The sequence below is a fragment of the Mesocricetus auratus genome, unplaced genomic scaffold (assembly GCF_017639785.1).
Source record: "Mesocricetus auratus isolate SY011 unplaced genomic scaffold, BCM_Maur_2.0 Super-Scaffold_100006, whole genome shotgun sequence".
In the NCBI taxonomy this organism is placed as follows: domain Eukaryota; kingdom Metazoa; phylum Chordata; class Mammalia; order Rodentia; family Cricetidae; genus Mesocricetus; species Mesocricetus auratus.
The window spans coordinates 55,573,934-55,596,212 of record NW_024429190.1 but is presented as its reverse complement, the minus strand read 5'-3'; the positions used below and the strand labels follow the sequence as shown (position 1 = coordinate 55,596,212).

The following is a 22,279-nucleotide window of genomic DNA, read 5'->3' as shown; positions in this document are numbered from 1 at the left end:
GGAAGTGGCCACAAGCTGGTAAGACAATGGGTACCGAACTACAGTGAGACAGCAGAAATAAGTTCCAGTGTTCTACATCCTATAGTAGCTATAATTGATAACAATTTATTACATAAGTTCATAAGAAAAACTAAGAGAGAAATTCAACGTTTCCAAACACAAAGAAATTATGCTGAAAGAGACAGAAAAGTCAATGATTCCCATTTGGTCGTTATTCATTGTGTATATGTAGAGAACCACCACACCATGTTCCACTGCAGCTATTACGTGACAACGTAGTTATAACGAAGAGGTGGTACAGCTTAGTGGTAGAGCGGGCTTAACATTTAACATGCCTAAGGCCTTCCAGTCAAATCCTCAGTTCCCAGAATTAAAAATTTAAAAGAAAGAAAGCGAATGAGGAAGGAAGCAACTTTGCATGTGAAGTCGGGAGAGGCCATTCCAACATTCTAACTGAGGAGTGAGAGGTGAAAAGTCACCTGACGGGCAAAAGCCAAAAGAAAGCATTCCAGGTCCAGCAGGCATAGAGTCCCTGAGTAAGAACTTGGTGTGGTCCAGAAGCAGAGAGGAAAAATGTGCTGAGCATCCTCACTGAGAGTGAAGCTGGTAGAAATGGGACCGGCTCACACAAGAACTCCCACATGTGGCACAGATTTAAACTACTGTAAATGCACTAATAAATGAAACACGATCTTGTGAGAACGTATGAACTTGACCTAGAGTAGGCATGGGAAAAGGCTCCCAGGGAAGGAAGGTTTGAGAAGAGGTCAACGTGAGACCACTGAAGGGTGAGGGAACCGGCAGCTGCAAGGGCCCTGAGACAGAATCACGTAACACCCAGAAGAGCATGTAAAGAGCTTTGAAATAGGCCAACGTGATTCCTGAATATCCTGACACACTTTTTCCAGGCTTCTGTGCCCTTCATCGTCTTTGACATACTTTGTGTCTATATACACATGTATACATTTGAAATAGTTAAGATCTCACTAGTTCTCTCATTATTCAGAATGTAAAAATAATCATTTCATTGAGACATGTTCTTTATTTATGTGTGAGAGTTGTGGGAGCCCACCTGAGATGACCATTCAAACACAGTTTGCAGCTAACCGAAAGTCTTTATTCCAGTCTTCTGGGACTATACTCCGGTATTCAGGTTCCAAGTGTAGGAAAAGAGTGTGTAGGATGGGGGGTTTTTTAAAGCAAAAATTACATCCTGGTATGTTGCTCTGCAACAGAAGGGGGGAGATTTTGTGCAATCAAGCAGCTTAACAGAAGCTAAAATAAGCTAACTGGGCATCTTGAATTACAGTTTCTAGACTAGAGTTGGGTAATTTTCCACAGGATTCCACCAAGGAGATCAAATTCTACTTCAGCCTAAAATGACCTCAGTAAGGATACATACAACATGGAGGAACCTCTGCACTGTCTTGCCCTGTCACAATATGAGGAATTATAAAAAGCCAAAATAACACCAGACAAATAATAGTACCCCAATAAAATTTAAATACAGATAATAATAATTTTGTTTGTATAAATGTCTCAAACATCACAGGGGACATATTCTTAATGCAAAAGTGCATTTCCTTATTATTGAAAATTCAAGCTTGCCTGAGTGAAGTCTGTTTTCTTAGCTAAATCACGGGCTGGAGAGCAGAGAGAAGGACCTTTCATTTAGCCTTTGGCTTCTTCTTGGAGGCTTCATTACTTGTTTGCTCTTAATTAGCTGAAATGACCACACATGCCCCAAAGGGGCAGGAACCGCTAGCCTGTTCCCAGTGATATGCCTCACTGAACTTGAGAAGTCTCTGCCAACCCTACCCACCCAGAAACTGCTAACTAAGGAACATAGGAGTTGCCATTGTTCCTACTGGACTGGGAAGCGGAAGTTTACAGGCTACTTAGCTTGTCCCATCCCAGTCTAGCTAGTAAAAATGCTGTCTTGTTTCCTACTTGCCTGTAAGAGATGTCCCTTCTGATCTAGGCCCTGCCCTATATGAAATGGCAGACTATGGACACCCCCATGGAGGGCCTCACCCTCCCTGGGGGAATGAGGGGATAAGGGGGAGGGGGGTTGGGGGAAGGGCACGGGAGGAGGGGAGGGAAAGGGAGAGGGACCTGGAACTGACTTGTGAAGCAACCTTGTTTCTTATCTAAATTTAAACTGGAAAATAAAATAAAAATAAATAAATAAATAATTTTAAAAAAAAGAGATGTCCCTTCTGCCCTACGGTGTCAAGTGCTGTGTAGACGTAGGCTTGAATAGAAAGCAAGAGCAATATAGGAAGTGATGTCCCAATGAATACATGAAGTAGGACATGTATACCGCCTCAGATCTCATCAACCTTCTCCTCCATCTCAGCTCCTTCCCTCCCCCCTCCCTCAAGGTCTCCTTCCACCACGGAAGTCTGTTGCTTCCTTTTCTTTCCCTCCCCCATCTGAGATACCACCCTTTGTCTGTAGCTCTTTGCCGTAGTCCGTACCCCCTGCACAACTGCAGTTAGACACCCCGCAGGGTCTTCCTTCTCCATCAGATCTACAGAGGCTCGCTCTTTCTACTAATTCCTAGTTGGGCTGGGCTGGGTTGGTGCACAGGGAAATGGCCTTCTTTATCAGCTAACACTTCAGAGGCTCATCACAATTGGATGCAAGCAGGCAAGGCCAGGCATGATGTTCGTCTGAGCTTTGAGAGCATTGCATATTCCCACCCACTAGGCCACGGCAAATGAGGATGGTCCCCTGTGTCTGTGCGAAGCATCGGCATTAACAACCATCGCATCCTCAGCATTAACATCCTCCAGAGCATTATTGTCCTCAGTTAAGATGGTAGGCTACAGGGAGGCCACATCTTGAAGTCACTCCATTCTCACTCTATGACACGAAGAGCTAAAATGTCAGCCAACGTTCCTTACCGAGAACCAGCTTCCAGAATAGGATTTACAAGTGTAAGATCTCAAAAGAGGGCAAGTAGAAGGTTGGTGGTCAGCAATGCTTGGACGGCAGGGAAGAATATCCAATCTCATAGACATCTATAGTATCAAACCTATGCAAGGACATTTTAAACTTCAGGCTAAATGCTCTTCCGTTCCTCTGCCCATCCCTGTGATACAATGTGATAACTCAGAAGACTGTCTTCCCACTGAGACAACGGGACTGTATGTGGGCCTCTCCCTAGTACTACACAAGAGAAACGCTTACAGAATGGAAGACACCCCCTCCCCGGGAGTTCGGATCATCTTCTCAGCTCTCCAAGCCCAGAGCCCTGCCGGCTCGCTCTCAGAAGAGTGGGTTTCTTTGCAAATGTGGAGCAGGATGGCTGGCCTGGTACCCACCGCCTGCAGTAGAAGCAGCAGCCTGGCAGACAGCTTCTCCCCAGCCGGAATCAATGCTGGGGGCCTAATGGGAGAGCGACGTCCCCCGGGAGTATCCTTGTCTCCTTAAGCAACGCCTGTGCACACTAGCTTTAGCCTTCCACTTCTCTAATATTTCTCTGCCATGAATTGGCAGGCACAGCATGCGGTCAAGGAGCCATTACAAGCCCTCTCAAACGAGATCTTTTTTTTTTTCCCAGAGACTTAATTTCTTAAAATGTTAGAGTGATTGTTCCCGTGGAAAGTAGGACAGTCTCTTTTTGAGCCTGCCAGACAAAAACAAAACTAAACAAACCCAAAAGTACAGCCTGTAAAAGGATAGCAGGCGCCTGGAGGCCCTCCTCCCCACGCTGCGGTGCCCTGAGCTCTAATGAGCGCAGACCCGTGTCCTCCCGAAACCAGGCTGCAGCCAATCTGTGTTCTCCACTGTGTATTGAAGCCGGTTGTTTAAGGGATGGCCTAGATGTGTGCCAGGAATAGGATTTTAATCCACACGACCGCAATCACGGCTGCCTTCGGGGGAACTCAAAGCTTCTGTAACACAGCTGATGAGGTCTTTGCACACCCTGCTTCTAAGAGACAGGGAAAGGCTGTCACAGGTACCTGCAGAAGGGGACTCACCTAGGCGTTGGTAAAGAAGACACTGTCCCCGCACCCACCCAAGCCCATTTCAAGTACCTAAAACTACTGGTAGTCTCCTCTAAGCTTGTGTACTAGAGGGCGCAGATGACACCTGGGCTTTGACGAAGCCTGGGTCCTCACAGCCTTCCAAGGAGCTAGGCTGCCTTTAGGTAGAAGCCTCAAACCATTAGAACTCTGCAACTAGGTCCACAGCACTCAGATCCACCCCAGAGGAGTGCGACATCCACAGCAAAGAGATGGAGAGAGAAGAGAGCTTGTCATAGTGAAGAAGGGGAATGGAGGGTGATGAGGGGAGGTTGACTCCTGGGGAAAGTGCTCTGGAGACCAAAGGGAGGGTCTAGGCAACCCAAGGAGATGCTGTGCTGGGGAATGGACAGCAGAAACAGAAAGGGAACCAGAGTCGTTAGGACAGCCACTGGTGCCTGGGCAAAGCAGAGGTACCGCCATGGTGCTGAAGAAGTCTCTGAGAAGCACATGTATGGGGGCAGGGGGACACGGGGGGGGGGATTCCCAAAAGGTGAGGATAAACATTCAGGATCCAAGAATTCCTCTACATATTTAAAGGATAGTTTCTAAAAAGGGAAAGAAATGACAGCCAGCAGTACACCCTTCTAGAAGTCCTTCTGTCAACAAAGCTGGTGACACTCCCCCGTTTCATTCTTATTCTGACTGACAAGCAGAAAGGCAGAAAGAGGGAAAGCAGGAGGGAGGACAGGAGGGGTTGTCAGGAACTTCTAAAGGCTTCATTTGTCTGGGCAGGGGTGGACTCTGCTTTGGCTTTCAAGTACATGACCCCTCTGGTACCACCCAGATTTTCTGGGGAGGGTCCCGAATCAGCCCTGCTAAAGCGGGGGCCTCTAATCAGACATTATGCGACCTCACATTCATTGTTTCCCTCTCTGAGTGTGTGGTTTCCTCTCTGCTGGCAACTGAACAAACTGAAGAATGTTAGACATGTTGGCTATGGTTACCATGAACTGAAAGTTTCACCACCCACCAACTCCCCAAATCATAGACTAAAGCCATGATTTGTTCCCAGAGGTAAAACTTTTGAATCACAGTGAGGTCATGGGGCTGAACCCTCAGATATGAGACCAGTGTCCTTTAAAAGGGGAAGAGACACACTGTCACCTCTTAGTGAGTTTGCAGCAAGAAGGGGTCATTACAAACCAGGACGTAGGTCCTTACCAGGATTCAAACAGCCAGCATCTCAGCCATTGATTTTCCAGCCTCTAAAAATACAAGAAATAAATTACTATTGTGTAAGTCACCAAAGCTAAGACTGCTTAGTGACAGCAGCCTAAGACCATTCACACCTACTGAGTAATGGATCAATGATCTGTTGCAGTCTGTACCCCCTCTGCAGCCTATACCGTCTCTGTCCACCTCTGCTTGTGCAGGACAGTCACGACAGCGTTCTTCCACTAGGCCCCTCTAGTGAACAAGAACTTTCACACCCATCTTTTAACTTAGGAGGTGTTGGAAAATGTGGAATCTTAAATCCTGGGATCACAAATCCCAGAGGACCAGGGGTTCAAGGACAGTCTGGGCTACGCAGTAGGACGCTGTTCCAACAAAACAAAATAAACCAACTAAAACAATCTTTGAAATAATAACATTCAGTGTGGATGAGGACATGGGAACAGTGGTATTCTCTCACACTCTTGCTGGAAATACCATGTGATACAAACTTTCTGAGAAATAACTTGTTAAAGAGAACATGTATCAAGTTCCACAGTAACTGTTTTATATATTCAGTTTTAAGGGAATTAGGAGAGCTGTTTAGGAAGATTAAAAATGGATACTCATTAATAACGATGCATAAGAGAAAAGACGAGATACTTACAAGTCTAAAAATACATCTGTTGACTAAGTAACTTTAATAATATCTGAAGATGACAGTATAGCTTATTACATGTTGCATCAGAGAAGACTTGAAGATGTATAGGATACTCTAAACATAGTTTAAGTGAAGCAACAGGAATTGTTTATAAAGTTCTGAATGCTTGTGATGGTCAGATATAAATAGTCTTGCTTATCATGGCACTTGCTGTGGGACAAAAGACCTGGAATTAACTGCTACTTTGCTTTACTTTCTTAAAAATCATTGTATTAGTTACTTTGCACATTTCTGCAACAAAACACCCAACAAAGTTGATAGAAGGAAGGGTTCATCCTGGTTTATAGGCACAGTCCATTGTCACAGCTAGACAGAGGAGTGGCTGGTGTATGTACAGTCAGGAAAGGAAACTGAGCACTAATGCATATAGACTTCCCCTTTCTACACAGCCCAAGACCCCAGCTCATGGGATGGCACCGTCGGTACTTGAGGGTGGGTCTCCTCACCTCAAGCACCTTAACTAGGCAATTCCTCAAAGACATACCTGGGACTTGTCTCTTCAGTAGTTCTTAACCCTGTCAAATTGACAATATTATCCATCACAACTATCTATATTGAATCTTAGTCATAAAATGAAAGTTTAATTTCTCATACTTGTACAATACTCTTGTGTCACTCGCCAATTCTTTGCCAAAGGCCAAACATTCCCTTTTGTAGGTATTCTCCAGCCTCAGATCCAGGTTGGAGCTCAGGCCCTTCCTATTATTGTGACCATCATTCCTACTGTCTTGAAAAACTAAGTCTCTTTAAGGGCTTTTAAATTTTGGTTGGAGGGATTCCAAAAGTAGGAACTATGCCTTGGCCATTTCTGTATCCTGATGCAAAGTACATGCTCGGTGAATGTCAATTAATAGACAAGTGTGACCAGCCTCATTCCCTGCGCCTAACTATCACAATTAGCACTTAGCCTCTCCTGTCAACAGATGAGGGAAACCTCATAGCCGCAACAGATGGCGAAGATTTTCATCGTTTCCTGTTTTTGTTTTGTTTTAAGGACCCACTTGATCCTTAGATCCTGGGAATGATCACAGTCACACCTGCCCTTCATCCATCAGGGAGGGACAAGTCAGAAGGTCCTGAGGCATAGGGAGATCATCATGCACCCGGCACATTCAAAGGTGAAAGCACATGTCGGTCTCTTAGCCATCTGTGCTCTCTCATCCTCCCGGCTACAACTGGCAGATGGTTTCCAATCAAGAACGTCGGCCCAGTTGTTGGGTCTGCACACCGCGCTTTATACAAAGTAGCAATCCAAAACTCCCAACCAGACTGGTGGGGAAGCCATCCAGGCTCCTGCGTGTTCACAAAGGGCCAGACCCAAGGAAGACAAAGAAGACTGCTTCCTGCCGCATGCCTTGGCCAGCCTCTGCCATATGGATGCAGAGAGTGGCAGGATGCCCAGCAGCTGCTCCTAGCTGAGTCATATATATGAACAAACTCAGGGAAATATGGCTGGGCAGAGCCCACCCACCTGGAAGTCTCCAGACCTTCAAATCCACTAATGCTGCACCACCACCAACAGAATGCATTACCTAGAAACACTGCCATGTGTACCCAAAAATATTTGTAAGTGCATATTGATGACAACAATGTTAAAGGTTAAAGCATCACAGCAACTTAAGTGGCATGTAAATGTAAAAGAAGACAAGGCCTGTCATGAAATCATGTCCACCTATAGAAGAACAGCCGGGCAGCAGGCAGCGCTTATGGAGCACAGATTCCAGATCTATTCTAAGTGTACCGCATACAGTGTTAGCCCCACCCGTGCCCGGTGAGGTTACCATTATTAGACCCATTCTACAGATAAAGAGCCTGAGCAGTTAAGTCAGCTTCCCTGAATCTCTCAGCTAAAGCACAATGGAGTTCAGATTTAGGACCGGGTGGTATGCCACCCCACTCAACGGCATTCACACACACACACCACACAGTTCCAAAATGTGGGCAGGACCAAAGTCAGGCGCATGGCCAGTCCAACGTAGATCCTCCTCCACTAGCAAAAATGTGATTTTAATTAATATGCCAATATAGAATACTAAGTACAATGCATCATTAAACAACAACAAAAACTCAACAACCTACACATTGCCATTTTTACTCTAGGGACAGGGACAGAAATAAACACAGAGCTGGGTACCTGCTGTTGCCCGGCTGACATGGGTACCTCTGGAAAGAAACCAGAATGGGCGTTGGAAGGACTGAGGAGGTAGGCAGGGTTCATCTCAGACCACTCAGGACTGTTTGGATGTTACGAGCATGTATCCCTTTAGTAACTCTGAAAAGAAAATGAATAAGAGCAAGCAAGCCCATACGGTGGCCTGTTGAGAAGCAGACTTTGTGGGTGGGACCTCTGGCTCAGGGGGTCTACCTCCCCCACACTAATGCTTCTACTACTGAAAAGGAAGGAAACCACAGAGGGTACAGCCTAGAGCAGAAGGGAGTAGCTCCTTCAGGCCGAAGTGCTACTCCCTAACCACAGCTTCTCCTGTAAGCTTTAGGTCCACCTCTCCCTGAAGGTGGTTGGCAAGTTGGTGAATGCTTTAGTATCGAGAGCTTCCAGCTGGAGTCATCCTTCTGTGATTCCAGCACCCGGAAAGGGGAAGCAGGAGAATTAGAAGGACAAGGCCAGCCTCGGAGACAATGGTTTGGGGGCGAACCTGTGCACTACATGAGACCTGTCAAAAACAAATCACAAAAACAAAAACCTCTGTGTTGGGCCCAGGCTGTGGTGGTGCATGCCTTTAATCCCAGCACTCGGGAGGCAGAGGCAGGGGGATCTCTGTGAGTTCAAGACCAGCCTGGTCTACAAGAGCTAGTTCCAGGAGAGCCTCCAGAGCCACAGAGAAACCCTGTCTCGAAAAACTCTGTATTGGGTTCAGACGGGGTATAATAGCTACTTCACGATTGTCTCTAAAAAACAAATGAGAAGGACCAAATGAGATGGACCCTGGGAGTGGGATTGACAGTAAAGATGACTTCTGACCACGGGATTGCTCAAGAAGCCAATCCCTGTCCCTCATCCAGTGTTCTCACCATTGAGCCACACTGTCCTCTTTGCTCAGTCTATGCTTAGATTGCAAAAGAAAAAAATAAGACCCAGTCAAACAGACCACCTGTGTGTACAGTCACATTCATAATGCCCTTGAACCTGTGCTGCTCCGGCCTCTATCCCAAGGCTACCCTCAAGCTTTTCCTTTAAAGGAGCTACAACCTATAACTGTGTCACCATGTGTCTTAGGAACCCTCCCACCAGGGTGCCGCCTGACCAAACCCTCCACAGCTGTCCTGCAGTACACTGTGGCCTCCTTGCTGGATACATCTGTCTCAGTTCCCTCAGCAGTAAGAGATGAACCATGGAGAACCTCTGCCCCCTTGTGCACCAGGCTGTTGACATGACATGATGGAGATGGACACCTATGGACGAAAATGCTCACTGTCTACCTCTATCCATTCTCTCCCCCTGCCTTTGGCAATAACAGTGCAAACTCACTAAGCACACCCTGCCCAGCTGAGGGCCACAGTTCGCGCTTTCCCTACAGCTCCACGTGGCCACGCAATGACTTCTTGACGCACTGCAAAGAGAAGCGATATATGCAACTTTAAAGTCTCTAAGCCATTTTCACGCTTCCTTCTTCTGTCTTCCTGGAAGGTGGCTACAGTGATGGCAGGCAGTCTTTGACCCCAGCACATGGTTGATAAATAAAATATAGGGTATCTAGGTCCCACGCCATCTCGGGAAACAGCTGCCTACCATCTCTGGGCCATTTGCCAGCTCACACTTCCATAAAACACAGTCCTCTTGTTGTATGGAATTCACTGATACCGTGTTCTTTGAGCAGCAGAGCCAGGCCCTTCACTAATGCAACCTCCCTTGACTGTGTAAGTGGCCAAGCAACATTGATCTTCTTCTTTTAAGTGCACCTGCTATGTTGACTTGACAGCCCATCTTGCCACATACCAGGGGCCCTCAAATGCAAAGGCCTACAGCTTCTGCCTCCAAGGTTGCTGGAGTTAGAGTGCCACTCGCTCACGTGAGTCAAGCTGTGAGAGTTGCTCCAAGCATCCCTCTGGCAGAGCTCCTTCTGTTTCTCCAGCAAGAGCCCCTGATAGCTCACTTTCTTGAAAACTGAAAGTTCAGCTGGGCATTTGAAAGCTTGGTAAATACCAGGTCACTGGCCCTGTGGTAAGAGCCTTGTGTGTGCTATTTTCCCGTCCTGATTCAGAGTGACCAAAGGAATCCATCCCTTTCCCTCCAAAATAGCCTTCAACAGAACAAGCTAGCGTTTGGAACTGAAAGCTCACTGGAGGTCTGTGGGGCTTTGTTTCAGATAGGTTCATTTTTTGGTGTGTTGGGGGGAGAGAGAGAGAGAGAGACAGAGACAGAGACAGAGACAGAGACAGAGACAGAGTCTTCCATTCCTGCTTTAGGGAAGTACAAGAAAAATTAAGTAGAAGATATAATCAAGGAAACCTGTCTTCCATCTCATAGTTTATGATCAGCTATCCAAGTGTTTGTGAAGCTTCCAAACCCTTGGACTCACGCATTTTACAATTCAAGCATTTGCTTGTTAGAGCCTACAGGCCCTCTGGGCCTCAGTTGTTTGAATGCTTGGCCTCTAACAAGGTTTTCCTGCATCTCCAAGACTGGGTTAAGAAGCCAACTTTTCACCCACATGGACTCTCTGTATCACAACTGTGTCTTTATTTGTCTGTCTTCATCTGGAATGCTGACATCCACAAGCTGTGCACTGTATCTTATCTATGTCAACACTGTAGACATCTAGCAGGATGTCTGACACAAAGCAACGCACAATAAATATTTACTGAGTAACTAAAAGTATCCTTCTCCATCACAGGTCCTAGTAACTCTGACAGTGCCAAGGTGGCAGATGAAGTAATCCATGATAGAACCACACCCTGTCTCCAGTGAAGGCCGAGCTGCAGACAAAAATTGTCCTACTGGATGTGATGCCCAACATCAGGAAAAACTCTGCCCAGTACATTGAGTGGTCCAGCATCTTCATCCTCTGGCCTCCATGTACACACACACACACACACACACACACACACACACACACACACACACACACACGCACGCACGCACACACGCACATACTACACATATACATATCCTACATAAATAGGCATATCTCATTTTAAAGGAATGTGTCTCTCTACTCCAGGGTGGCAGTGGCCCAGTTTCAGACTTAACTCTGACTTATTAAAGGTCTCCAGAGCTAATGCTGGGGAGAAGGTTCAGTGGGAAAGAGTGCTTGCTATAATGAGAACAAGAGGACTTCACTTTGAGTCACACAAACACACAGGTAAAAGTGAGGAGGCATGGACACAGTTGCCTAGAAACCCAGGAACTCCCTGACCAACCTGCCAAGCGAGGTTCGGTGAGAGAGTCTGTCTCAAAAAGCAGGATGACAAAACTGAGGGAAACCGGCAACCTCTGGCCTCTGAATGCGTACACATGGATACATGCACACACATACACAAGGTAAAATTAAATAAATGACATTTCAAAAAGGCCTCTAGAGTCAGTCTTGGTGATGGCACCGCTACTGACAGAGCTTGGCTAGACATGTTTGACAAGCCCCATTCCAGTGTGCAGGTGTCCCTTCCATGGCTATTCACCTTAGCCCTGTGACGGAGGGCGAAGCTAGGTCACATCTCCATCGAGTTTATTTAGTGCTATGTGGTAGAATGAGCCATAAGCCCCTTAGCTTTTTATGGGTTGTTCTTTTAACATGCCACCGCCACCCACTAGCCTCTGTCCTTAGCTTCCCAGGAAGCAGAGGAGATCCCCAGGGAGGAAGTCTTCCGAGCCACCGGAACTCGTGAAGTGTAAAAGTAGAGGTCTGTGGCAGCAGAAGTGAACCCATAAACGGCTTCTGCTGTAACTCTTATGCCTTTGCCATGTCTCCTGGAGCCGGGAGGACTTTCATGGGCCTGGGTCCCTCCCACTGAGACTGGTCTGGCGTCCAAGAGCTGTGGCTGCAGCATCTACAGCAAATGCCAAGTTTGGATACAACTAATTCATTCATTCTGTGTGTTTTTGCCTTTTGAGACCCTAAGGAGTAGTTTTCCACAATTCTGGAAGGACAGGAGTAGAACCAGTCATCTCACTGTTGTTTTTAGTGACAGAGAAAGTAGACATTCCCATCCTGAACCATGCAAATGGCGTCACCTGGTTAGCCAGGTGGAGCATGGAGGATTCCTGAGACTGTCCTTGTGGGCCTGACACATGACAAGCAGGATCTGAAAGTGTTTATTGAGTGGATAAATGAATGAATGAATCAAGGAATGGGTGAAAGTAACTAAACCAGTGTTGCTTGAACCTGAATAGCATGGGGTTTCTCCTGAAGAAGTTTCAACCCCAGACACGTTCTACAAAACTCCAATTTAAATAATATGGTAGAAAGAAGTAAAGTTCTGTTCTTTGAAAATGCCTCTCAATAATAAATTAGTATAGCAGAATATAATAACGTCTGCATTTATAAGTGATAATAATGTTTCCTTATTACTGAAGGAGAAACACTCTTAAAGAGTTTCTGTAGACTTCACACTCCTCTAGTATCAACAAGCATCCCAGCTTCATGAGAACAAACAAAATGGCAAGCTCTTGACAAGGGTGGGTGTGAGCACTGTCTCTTTACCATGAGGACCTGGTAGTCTTTCTCCAAGTCGTTGAGGGCAAAGTGGTAAACTAACCATGGGTAATGTCTGTCCACTCTGGAGAAGCAAGGAAAATAGCTGGATGGGAGCCAGGGGTAGACATGCCACGGGGACTCTCTCAAAGGCTTCAGGTCAGCTGACTGTAGTTAGACAGAGCTAGAGTCCACCAAAAAGATGGAATGTGAACCAGGTTCCAGGGCTGAGGGGCACAGCGGACAAGGAGGAGGGTTTCTGCCATAAAGGAAGTGTTACTTTGCTATAGATCCAATGCCTCTTTTCAGACTAAATTTACCAACAAGTCAAGCTCTAAGGACATGCGTGCCATGTGGCCATGCTTTGAAGATGGATGGATTTGAGCACCTCTGGCCAGGCAAGATTCTCTGGCAGACCACTGAAAAACTAAAGGCACCCAGATCACTTGGGGACAGAAACATAGCAAAGCATTGGATGAAAGTGACTTTTATTTCCTTTGTCTGTGTCCTCCCCACCTCCAAGAGTCAAAGCAGCTTCAGTGGTCCCAGACCCTGGTTTCTCAATGGCTGTGGTTTGCCTAAGGCTCTGCGACTCCCTTCCTGTGTCTTCTTAGTCTTAAACTACAGCAGCTGACCCTGCTCAGCTCCAATTGGGGACACCGGTTCAGCCTGGAACATTTCACTGAAGGCTGTTTGAGCATGATTGATGTTCAAAGTCTTTTGAAGGAAGATGCCCAGGTAAGCAGTGGCCAGGAATCATGTCCCATGAAAGCAATGGCAACATCTAGCTTGAAAAAGAGAAATTTCAAATAACCACCCTAGATTCAGTACACTCAGGCAGTCAGTCAATGCTCACTTGGAAGAATTCTTGGAGGGAGGTGGGTATGTTCTACATACAATACATACCTCTCTCAAATTTTAAGCATAAAATAATCATTTTTAATATTTATGAACTGAGAAGACACCCGGGATTCTCCTGTTGTTCTCTTTCTTCTCCTACATAAAAATTCGCTCCTAAGAAGGCAATTGATAAATCCCCCACTTAGCTGGTAACACCTATGTTTGTTTCCCTACCTACCCCAGTGGTTCTTTAGACCCTGTGCAAATAGGATTTGGGATATATTCACAGGCAGAACTGGAAGACAGTTCCAAGCTGCAGGAGCCCTGCTCTTTGTTTCTAAGCACACTGGTAGATCTTGCTAAGCTGACTGTGGGGCCAGTACTTATCAAAAAAGATGAAGTGAGATTTTGGAATATTTGGGGAAGGGCAGTCAAGTTGGTGCTGTGATAACTTAAAGAGCAGCCCTTAAGAAAGAAAAGGGGAAAATCTATGATCTACAGCCTCGGAACACTTAAGATGAGATTTAACCAAAGACTATAAAATCTTAAACGGTAGATAATAAGGTCAAGCCAAGTTACTATTTTCAGCTCAGCACAGATGACGAGACGGGAGGACATAAATGGGAATTAAAAGAAAAGAGATTTAGAATAGATCAGAAGGTTACCAAAAATAATCAATGGTTGAAATGACTTTCTGGACTCGTTCACTTGTGCTGAAAATATTGAGTCATTGAAAAAGTAATGAGATGATATTCTTGGGAAATGGAATAGTTAAAATGAATGGGTTCAGATGGAGCCAAAGACTTTAATCATTCTAAAGAGAAGCACTGGCTGTGGCAAGCTGAGATTTCACTATGGGAAATAACAAAGTAGGGAGAGGCCCTTGCGTTCCATGTTCCATGGGGTTTGCAACTCCTTCAAAGCACAACAGGGTGTACTACCAGGGACTGTTGTGAATGGTGACTACTAGCAGATCTCCACAAGATAAACGGGTAAGGCACACACTAGAGAAAAGATCCCCAGAACTCCTTGTCAGCCAAGCTCTCATGGACCTCTGGGTTCATCCCACAGCCTCCCATCTTCCTACACACAGTTCAAAGGCAGTCAATCTGCCATTGGACACTTGTGACTGCTAGAGCTCCAATCGCTTCTGTAGACTCCAACCCCTGCTCCTTCCTCACCGAATCCTCCTTCCAAAGACTCTAAACATCAACCACACACACCCGTACACACATGCACGAACACACACACAATCTACCTAAGCCGAGTGACCCCAACTCTAAGATGGAGCTGAACGGGGTTATCTGTGGATACCCATTAATCTGTATCCTTTTGCTGCATAACCTATAGCTTCGAGTGCAACAGCCTTGCTAGATTCTGGGAGTCCCTGTAGGGAACCATCAAACCTGAGAGTAGTACTGGGAACCTTCATGCACTTCCCAGGGGCAGCCTTTGGCAGAGATGGGCAGTGACCAACATCCTTGCTGAAAGACAGGGAACAGATCCCAACAGAAAGGTCAATCCCAAGTCGTCTTCGGTGTACCACACAGGACTCTTCCCTGACAGACCCACAGGCCTCTGGTTTGCAACAACTGGGATGGGGCAGAGGCGGTGGCAAGAGCTCACACAGACCTCCCCATCTGGTATTCATTCAAATGGCGGAGGTTTTGTAAACAAATGTGTTGGTGGGAGTTATGGTACTAATCGAGACCACAATACATACTCAATTGTCAGAAATCCGGAAAACAACACAAAATGTATAAGAAAGAAACAGTTGGTCAGAATCCCACCACCCAAGGTCAGCATGGCTAATACCATGCTAGAGAGTTCCTTCCAGCCCGTCTCTATCTCATGAATATGTAGCTGCGTCCCTGATGAGACAGAACTTTATCGTATTTTGTTAGCAAGAAAATCTGCAAGTTAAAAGTTGCCAGCCACTTTTATGCCTAACAAGTCATCTTGGGACGTGTTTTTCTTTCTTCTGGAAATAATCATCCTGGCGGTTTCTTTTGGTTTTGCAGATTTCAGACGGAGACGAGAATGTCAGGCAGAGGGCAGTGTTCCTCTCCACAGACGCTACCCACATCTGCCCTCCAAAGGGAAGCCAGCGTGTCTGAGAAGTACTGTCTATGATGTGAAAGAGAGCTTGAGAGGCCCTCAGGGTAGCATGGCTGCATCTCCTTCCATCTGCTGCTGACCGGTTCAGCTGCTCTAATGCCTTGGTCACTAGTTGGTGTTGGAAGGGGTTCCCAGCCCAGCCCTTTGCTGAGACGGGAGCCTTCTGTCTGTCACGGTACCATGACAGCAACAGGGGCCTCGTTTAAACATCAGCTACATCAGAACCCAGAGAGATCTGAACCAGAAGATAGAACTGAAGCGGCTAGAAAAGTTATCAGCCGTCTTAATTCAACAGGGAAACGCTTCCAGGTACAAGACTCAGCCTGTCGACATTTTATCATGGATTAGAGAGGAACTCTCACAGCCTCACCCCTCCACCGAGGATTATTGGTAGCCCATAATGGCTGAGGGAGGGTGTGTTGTTTTCTTTAGTGGAGTGACCACTGATAAATTACCCATAACCTCTCACCCAGACCAAGAATCTCAATTAAACTCAGCAAGTCACACTCATACACACACACACACACACACACACACACACACACACACACAACCAAGGGGAGAGGGCTGGTTGGGGAGAACGTGTCAACAGGAGAAGGAGGGGAAAGACAGGGAAGAGTGTGTGAAAAGGACAAAAGTTCATTATAGACATAGAGGAGACTGTCAAAAATAAGAGGAAATATTTTTAAGATTTATATGATTTTTAATTATGCATATGTGTGGAGGTGGTGTGTGCCCCCCAATGCAGGTACCCAAGGTGAAGGCCTTGGATTCGCTGGGGATGGAACTACGGACAATTGTGAGCCTCCTGGTGTTGGTGCTGGGAATCAAACTTGTAACCACTCCTACCCCCTGAGCCATCTTTCCAGCCCCATAAAGTAAATAAAGTTTGCCTCAAACACGCAAGGCAATAGCTCAGTCATAAAAGCCTGGTGAGCTGAGCTTGGTGGCCAGAATTCACACACACACACACACACTCACACACTGTATGCAGTGACAAATTTTGTACATACACATACTCTCCCAGGTGCATCATTCAGACATAACAGACCTGTACTCCGTAGACTCTGTGTCTAAAGCCTGATCTTCCAGGATAACGTCTTAGGGCTTGGTGGCTGTCTCTCTCACCAGCTCATCTCTCTCTTCCAGTACCTGGCCACTGTCTCCCAGAGCCTCCATCATCCTGAGCTTCCCCGGGCACAGGGTCTTTGCACATCCGGCCCCTTCTCTTACAGCCTTCTCTCCTCACCTGGTGAACTTCTGAACGTTTTCGCATCTTGGCTAAAGGCATGGCCAAAGAGAGTTCTACCTTATACACATGCAGAGAATTACACTCTTCTCCTCCTAAGTGGGATGTTGATCCAGTCATCATATGGTCGGCTAGCTTTCTCCCCAGCTCAGTAATACACTCTGGGGCAGGATGACACACACCCGTTTCTTTCCCATTATCCTCCGTGCTAGCCTACACGTGGGCCACAGTTACACAGTCAGTGAATATCCATTAGATGGATAGACAGACACATGGATGGACCCAGCTCCCTGTGACACAGCCATAGAGTCGTGGGCACTCTGTTGACGGCAGGGTACATGGATCCACCCTTTGTATGGCCTAGCCAGATCTCTCAACCCAGGCTAGGCAGGCATTGAGCTACACTGTTACTGGCACTTCGTCCCTCCACTCCGGCTGCACATGTCTATCCAAGGACATCTGGCCATAAGACTCCTTAATTAAGAACTCTGGTTCCCAGTATTTATCCCTAGTGCATGAACTGGCTTTTGGAGCCCACTCCCTATGGAGGGATACCTCACTCACCCTAGATATAGGGGGGAAGGCCTTGGTCCTGCCTCAAGTGATGTGACAGACTGTTGATTCCCCGTAGTAGGCCTCACCCTCCCTGAGGAATGGATGAGGAGTGGTATGGGGGGGAGGGACAGAGGGAGGACAGGAGGGAGAGGGAACTGGGATCAGTATGTAAAATAAGATAGTTTTAAAAAATAAACAAAATTAAAAGAAAAGAACTCTGGTTCTGCAGTGTCCTCAGGATAAAGGCCATGCTTCTAACCATGACGATCAAGGTGTTTCCTGTCCTGGCCCTTGCCTGCCTCCTGCATGCCATCTGCTGCCACAAACACATGCACATACACACATGCGTTCATAACACCCTGCCGCCCTGAAAGCCTCTCCACACAGCACGGCCTCACAGACCTGCGGGCCTTGAGCCCTCTTTCTAATGCGCAGATTGCTTCACTATCTGACAAACTCCTATCATCCCCTGAAGTCCAGTTCAAAGGGCAATCCTCTTCCCCCTAGACAGAGACGCGGTCTCCTCTCACACACTGTCACCTCCAAACCGCCCTATTTGCCTGAAGATGAGATAATTCTGTCACGGGACAGTCACCAGATCCAAGAGCAGCGGAGAGTGACACAGATTCACCAGGGAGGAAGAGGAGAACAGATAACTAAGATCCGAGACCTGGGACATCGAGAATTTAGCCATAAAAGAAAACTCGGGAAGAAAAATAAATAAGTAAACAGCCAGAACAGATGTCAGAATGCAGCGGCATTGCAGGAAGACAAAGGGTGAGAAGTGTGTGGGGACAATGCACTGCAACTTACAGGCCAAGGCCACTCAGTTCCCGAGATGCCGATTTACTTGGAAACATGTTTTAAAACGGAGAGATGGGCAGGCAGGAAGAAAACGGAGGGTGACTGGGCTGAGACCTATGAGGAAATGGGGTGTGGTGTACTATTGAGAACCCCTCAGGGTTGGGACGAAGGAATGTCCCCAAAACCAGCAGCCTAGGGTCCCAAGGTCGCCCAGAACACAGGAACCATAGCAGAGGCCTTTGCCTCACCTGACCCATTAAAGGGCAGCGTGTGGCCACAGTGCCCTCTAGTGGTGACAGTCGGCATCACATGAGCGCTCGTGAGACCTGAGCCACACTAGGTATCTACTGGACAAGCTCACTCCTGGACTGAGTCTGGGGAGGAAGCCATTTGGGTGGGGATTTTGTCTTTTCCTGTACTCGTCCTTGGTGGAAGCAAAAATTAAAAAGTCAAGTAAAGTGGACTAATGATCCAAAGCACAGGCTACGCCACTAAAATCCTCGTGTCCGTGTCTGCCACCAACTGTGCATTTACAACTGCTGTGACCTGCCAGGCGCAGACCATAATATAGAGGGTGTGGCCCAGTGGATGCCTGGGCGGCTGCGGGCACCGGATCCTCCAGAAAGAAGTTGGGGGTGGGGGGTCGAGGGGGAGACAAACAAAAATTTGTTGGACCGAAAGACGAGACATTGTCTGCACAATGCTGCCATCTACCGGACAATCCTGGGAATAAGCTGCCTGCCAGGAGCTGGCCAGGTGACCCGGGTCCTTAGCTCAGGACCAAGGCGTCGGTGTCCACCTAAGCACCAGTGTCTGCATTAGCGATGGGTTTTCAGGCGTCGGAACACATCACCAGAGCACTGGCGCAACTCACGAAAATGAGCAGCTGTTTTACTGAGGCTCCTTGGATTGAAGGTTTTTTTTTTTCATATTAAAACAATAAAGCTTCTAAAAACACTCCCCTGTGGAGTTTCCAATAAGCATGAAATCAAGGAGCACAAAACTCTCTGTGGTCCGGGATGATGAGCTGGCAGTCTCAGGGGACAAGTTCACTGTCGGCCTCAGAATGCTGAAGTGACTGGGAGGGCGACTCAGGCTGAAACTGTCAGCTTCTTGGGGCCCCGTTTCTTCACCTGTAATCTGATCAAGTGCGGATTAGTCTGAACCAAAGGAAACAAGCAAGATGGCCACTTCCAGGATCCCCTGGTACAGAGGGGACAATCTCATTCTCCATCTGAAGTTCTCAGTAAAGCCAAGCACTCCTGGATGTTCCTCCCAAGGGCGATGTCACCTTTATCAAAACATCCCCCATTGTTGGGTGTGATGCTGAACCCCTGAAGTCCCGGAATCCCGGAAGTGGAGGCAGAGAAATGGGAACTGCAGGGTAGGCTGGACTACCCCCCTGGCCTACATTGCAAGACCCGATTTCAAAACTGAAACAAAAAAGATGGGCGGGGAGTGGAAGAGGAGGAGGAGAACTGAGAGTGTGCTGCAGCTGGCACGCTGCTCGCCTGGCGTGCACAAACCCCTTCGTGCCATCCCCAGCACAAACTGGGTACCGAGGCACAGGAGGTGCAGTCCTGAGGTCAACACTCAGGAGGTTAGAGACAAGGGAATCGGGAGTTCAAGGCCATCCTCACCTACATAGTGAATCTAGGTGAGCCTGGGCTACATGAGACCCTTCTCAAAAAGAGGAGGAGGTAGAGTTGGAGAAGGGGCTCCCTCGTCCTCAGGGAAGAGCTTCTGAAGAACGCTCAGCACACTACGGTATTTATGATGGTAGGCTGAAGTGTGTCAATCCTCTTAGCGACTAAATAGAACACTTTTAAACATTTTACAATGACTATGATTTTCCCCAGATTTCCATTAACAACTTTAGACAAATTAAATACAACAGAGTTAGCTTGCTAAAAGAATAATTCATGACCTGGGCAGTGCCTGAAAACACAGGTTCAGGAGTGTCTGTCCTACAGCTGTGGCTGCACAGTGAGCCCAGCAGGCTGCACGTGGCGCTAAGCAGAGAAGTCACTGGCTGGTGACAGTTAAATGTTGCCTTATTTGGTATGGTAATTTGGCTTGCTGGGATTGGCTGAACCTCGGCTATTTGTTATGCTCATAAATTGGAATCTACATAATAAGTTAGGTTATAATTTGTTATAAGAAACTCAAAGTATAGAAGGAACTTCTCTGTTCATATGACAGTAGTATCCCTTATCCACCCTTGTCTGCCAAGGCATTACTTGTAGGTAGGTGACAGTGGTGTAGTGAAGTACATACACAAAGAGAGAGAGAGAGAGAGAGAGAGAGAGAGAGAGAGAGAGAGAGAGAGATTTTAATAAATTGTTATAATTCTTTCTATTTTATCAATAGGTATTGTCTCTTACTCCATCTGATTTATAAATTAAACTTTATCATAAATACATGTGCATAGGAAAAAAACAGCACATATAGTCTCAGTACTATCCTGTTTTGGGGGTCTAATGGCGTTCTCAGACCGAATTCCATGAAGATGAGATAAAGGAGGGTTAGGCTTATAGCTCCTTTGTAAAGGACTTAACTGGTATATGTGAGGCCCCAAGTTCGATCCCCACTTCAGAAAAAGATAGAATGGGGCTTGGGGGCACAGCCTCTTAATCCTAGCTACTCGATGGGCTGAAGCCAGAGAATCACAAGTCTTCAAAGCCTGTGTGGGCTACAGGATGAGTTTCAGGCCAGCCTGGGAAACAGTAAAACTTCATCCCGAAATAAAATGTATAAAGGGCTGGAAATATAGCCCAGTGGTGAAGCGCTTGCCTAGCATTTCCAAGGCCTGGGTTCAATCCCCAAGGCGTTTGGGGGAGTAGGGGGCACAGGGTGTGTGCTGAACAGGAAAGAAAATCGAGGAGCATGCAGGGTTAATTTGCCCAAGGTCACATAGCAAGTAAGTGATGAAACTGGCAGTTAGGGAAGGAGAATCAATAAACTTTGAACAAAGATGCCTCCGGCCCACCAGCTAATGTCAGTTCAGAGGCAGCGTGAGAGTCTACGGCTGCATAAAACGCATCCCGCCTGCTTTGAGAAAATGTTCCTGTTCCCATTAGAGAGTAATTCCTCAGGATGAAGACATCCCCCACCACCACCTGAAAAGAAATTCTCCCAAGAATGGTAATAACTTCGAGCTTTTTCAGTCATTTGTAGCTAAGTAAGAAAATGTTGGGTAGCTCGGATGACTCAGTGGCATACTGCCAAGCCAGACATCCCCAGTTCGATGCCCAGGACCCAACGGCTGAAGGAGAGAACTGACTCCGGAAAGCTGTCCGCTGACCTCTAAACTCACTCTGTCATGTGTGTGCCCCCTGCAAGCCAATAAAAACATTTTAAAGTATAAACAAGAGGAAGACGTGGCCTGAGGAACTCAGTGCTCAAAAGAGCAAAAGCCAACGTCGAAAGGAGGAGGATTGCGGCCCACGGTGCCTAGTGTGTTGGCTTTGATGACGCGTTGTGGCTTTGATGCCGAAACACAACACAGTGAAAAAGGACAAAGTTGATGACCTCTCAAGTCCTGATACCAAAACAAACTCCAACACTACAGTCACCACACTGTGGCCACCTGCTACCAGCAGGCATGGCAATGAATGGAACCAAACAGAGTCAGAAATGAGCTTTAATCGCGTAGTGATCAATTGACTTTTGAACAAAGAAGCAAGACAAGTCAACGGGGGTGGGCGGTCTTTTTGGTGAACAGAATTGGGGAGACTCAATATCCATGTGGAAAAGAAATATTTTGGATCTTTCATTCACACCATGTACAAAAATGAACACATTATAGCTCATAGACCTTGATGAAAGAGCAAAAACTGTAAAACCAAAGAAACTACAGGCATTCATTTTTTTTTGCAGTGGGCAAAAGCCAATGCAGAGATACATACCTAGTAAAGTGTTAAGAATAAGAGGCTGGGTTCTCAGCCATAAACGGAGCATTATATTAATGTGCTGTACACATGCTTACACATGCACACACACACAAACTCTTACACTCAGACACACATTCATACACTCACACACATACTCACATACAAACTCACATACACACACAAACTCACACACAAACTCTTATACTCAGACACAAATTCATACACTCACACACAAACTCATACTCACACACAAACTCACA

At 46.7% G+C, this 22,279-nt stretch overlaps 1 long non-coding RNA gene across 1 annotated transcript in view; it reads right to left on the bottom strand.

The window, feature by feature from the left end:
* LOC110342889 overlaps window positions 1–22,279 on the bottom strand; it is a 49,030-nt gene that overhangs the window by 14,353 nt on the left and 12,398 nt on the right. The window contains exon 2 of the long non-coding RNA XR_005877811.1: window positions 5,199–5,242. This is a non-coding gene — a long non-coding RNA (uncharacterized LOC110342889). The remainder of the gene's footprint in view (window positions 1–5,198; window positions 5,243–22,279) is intronic.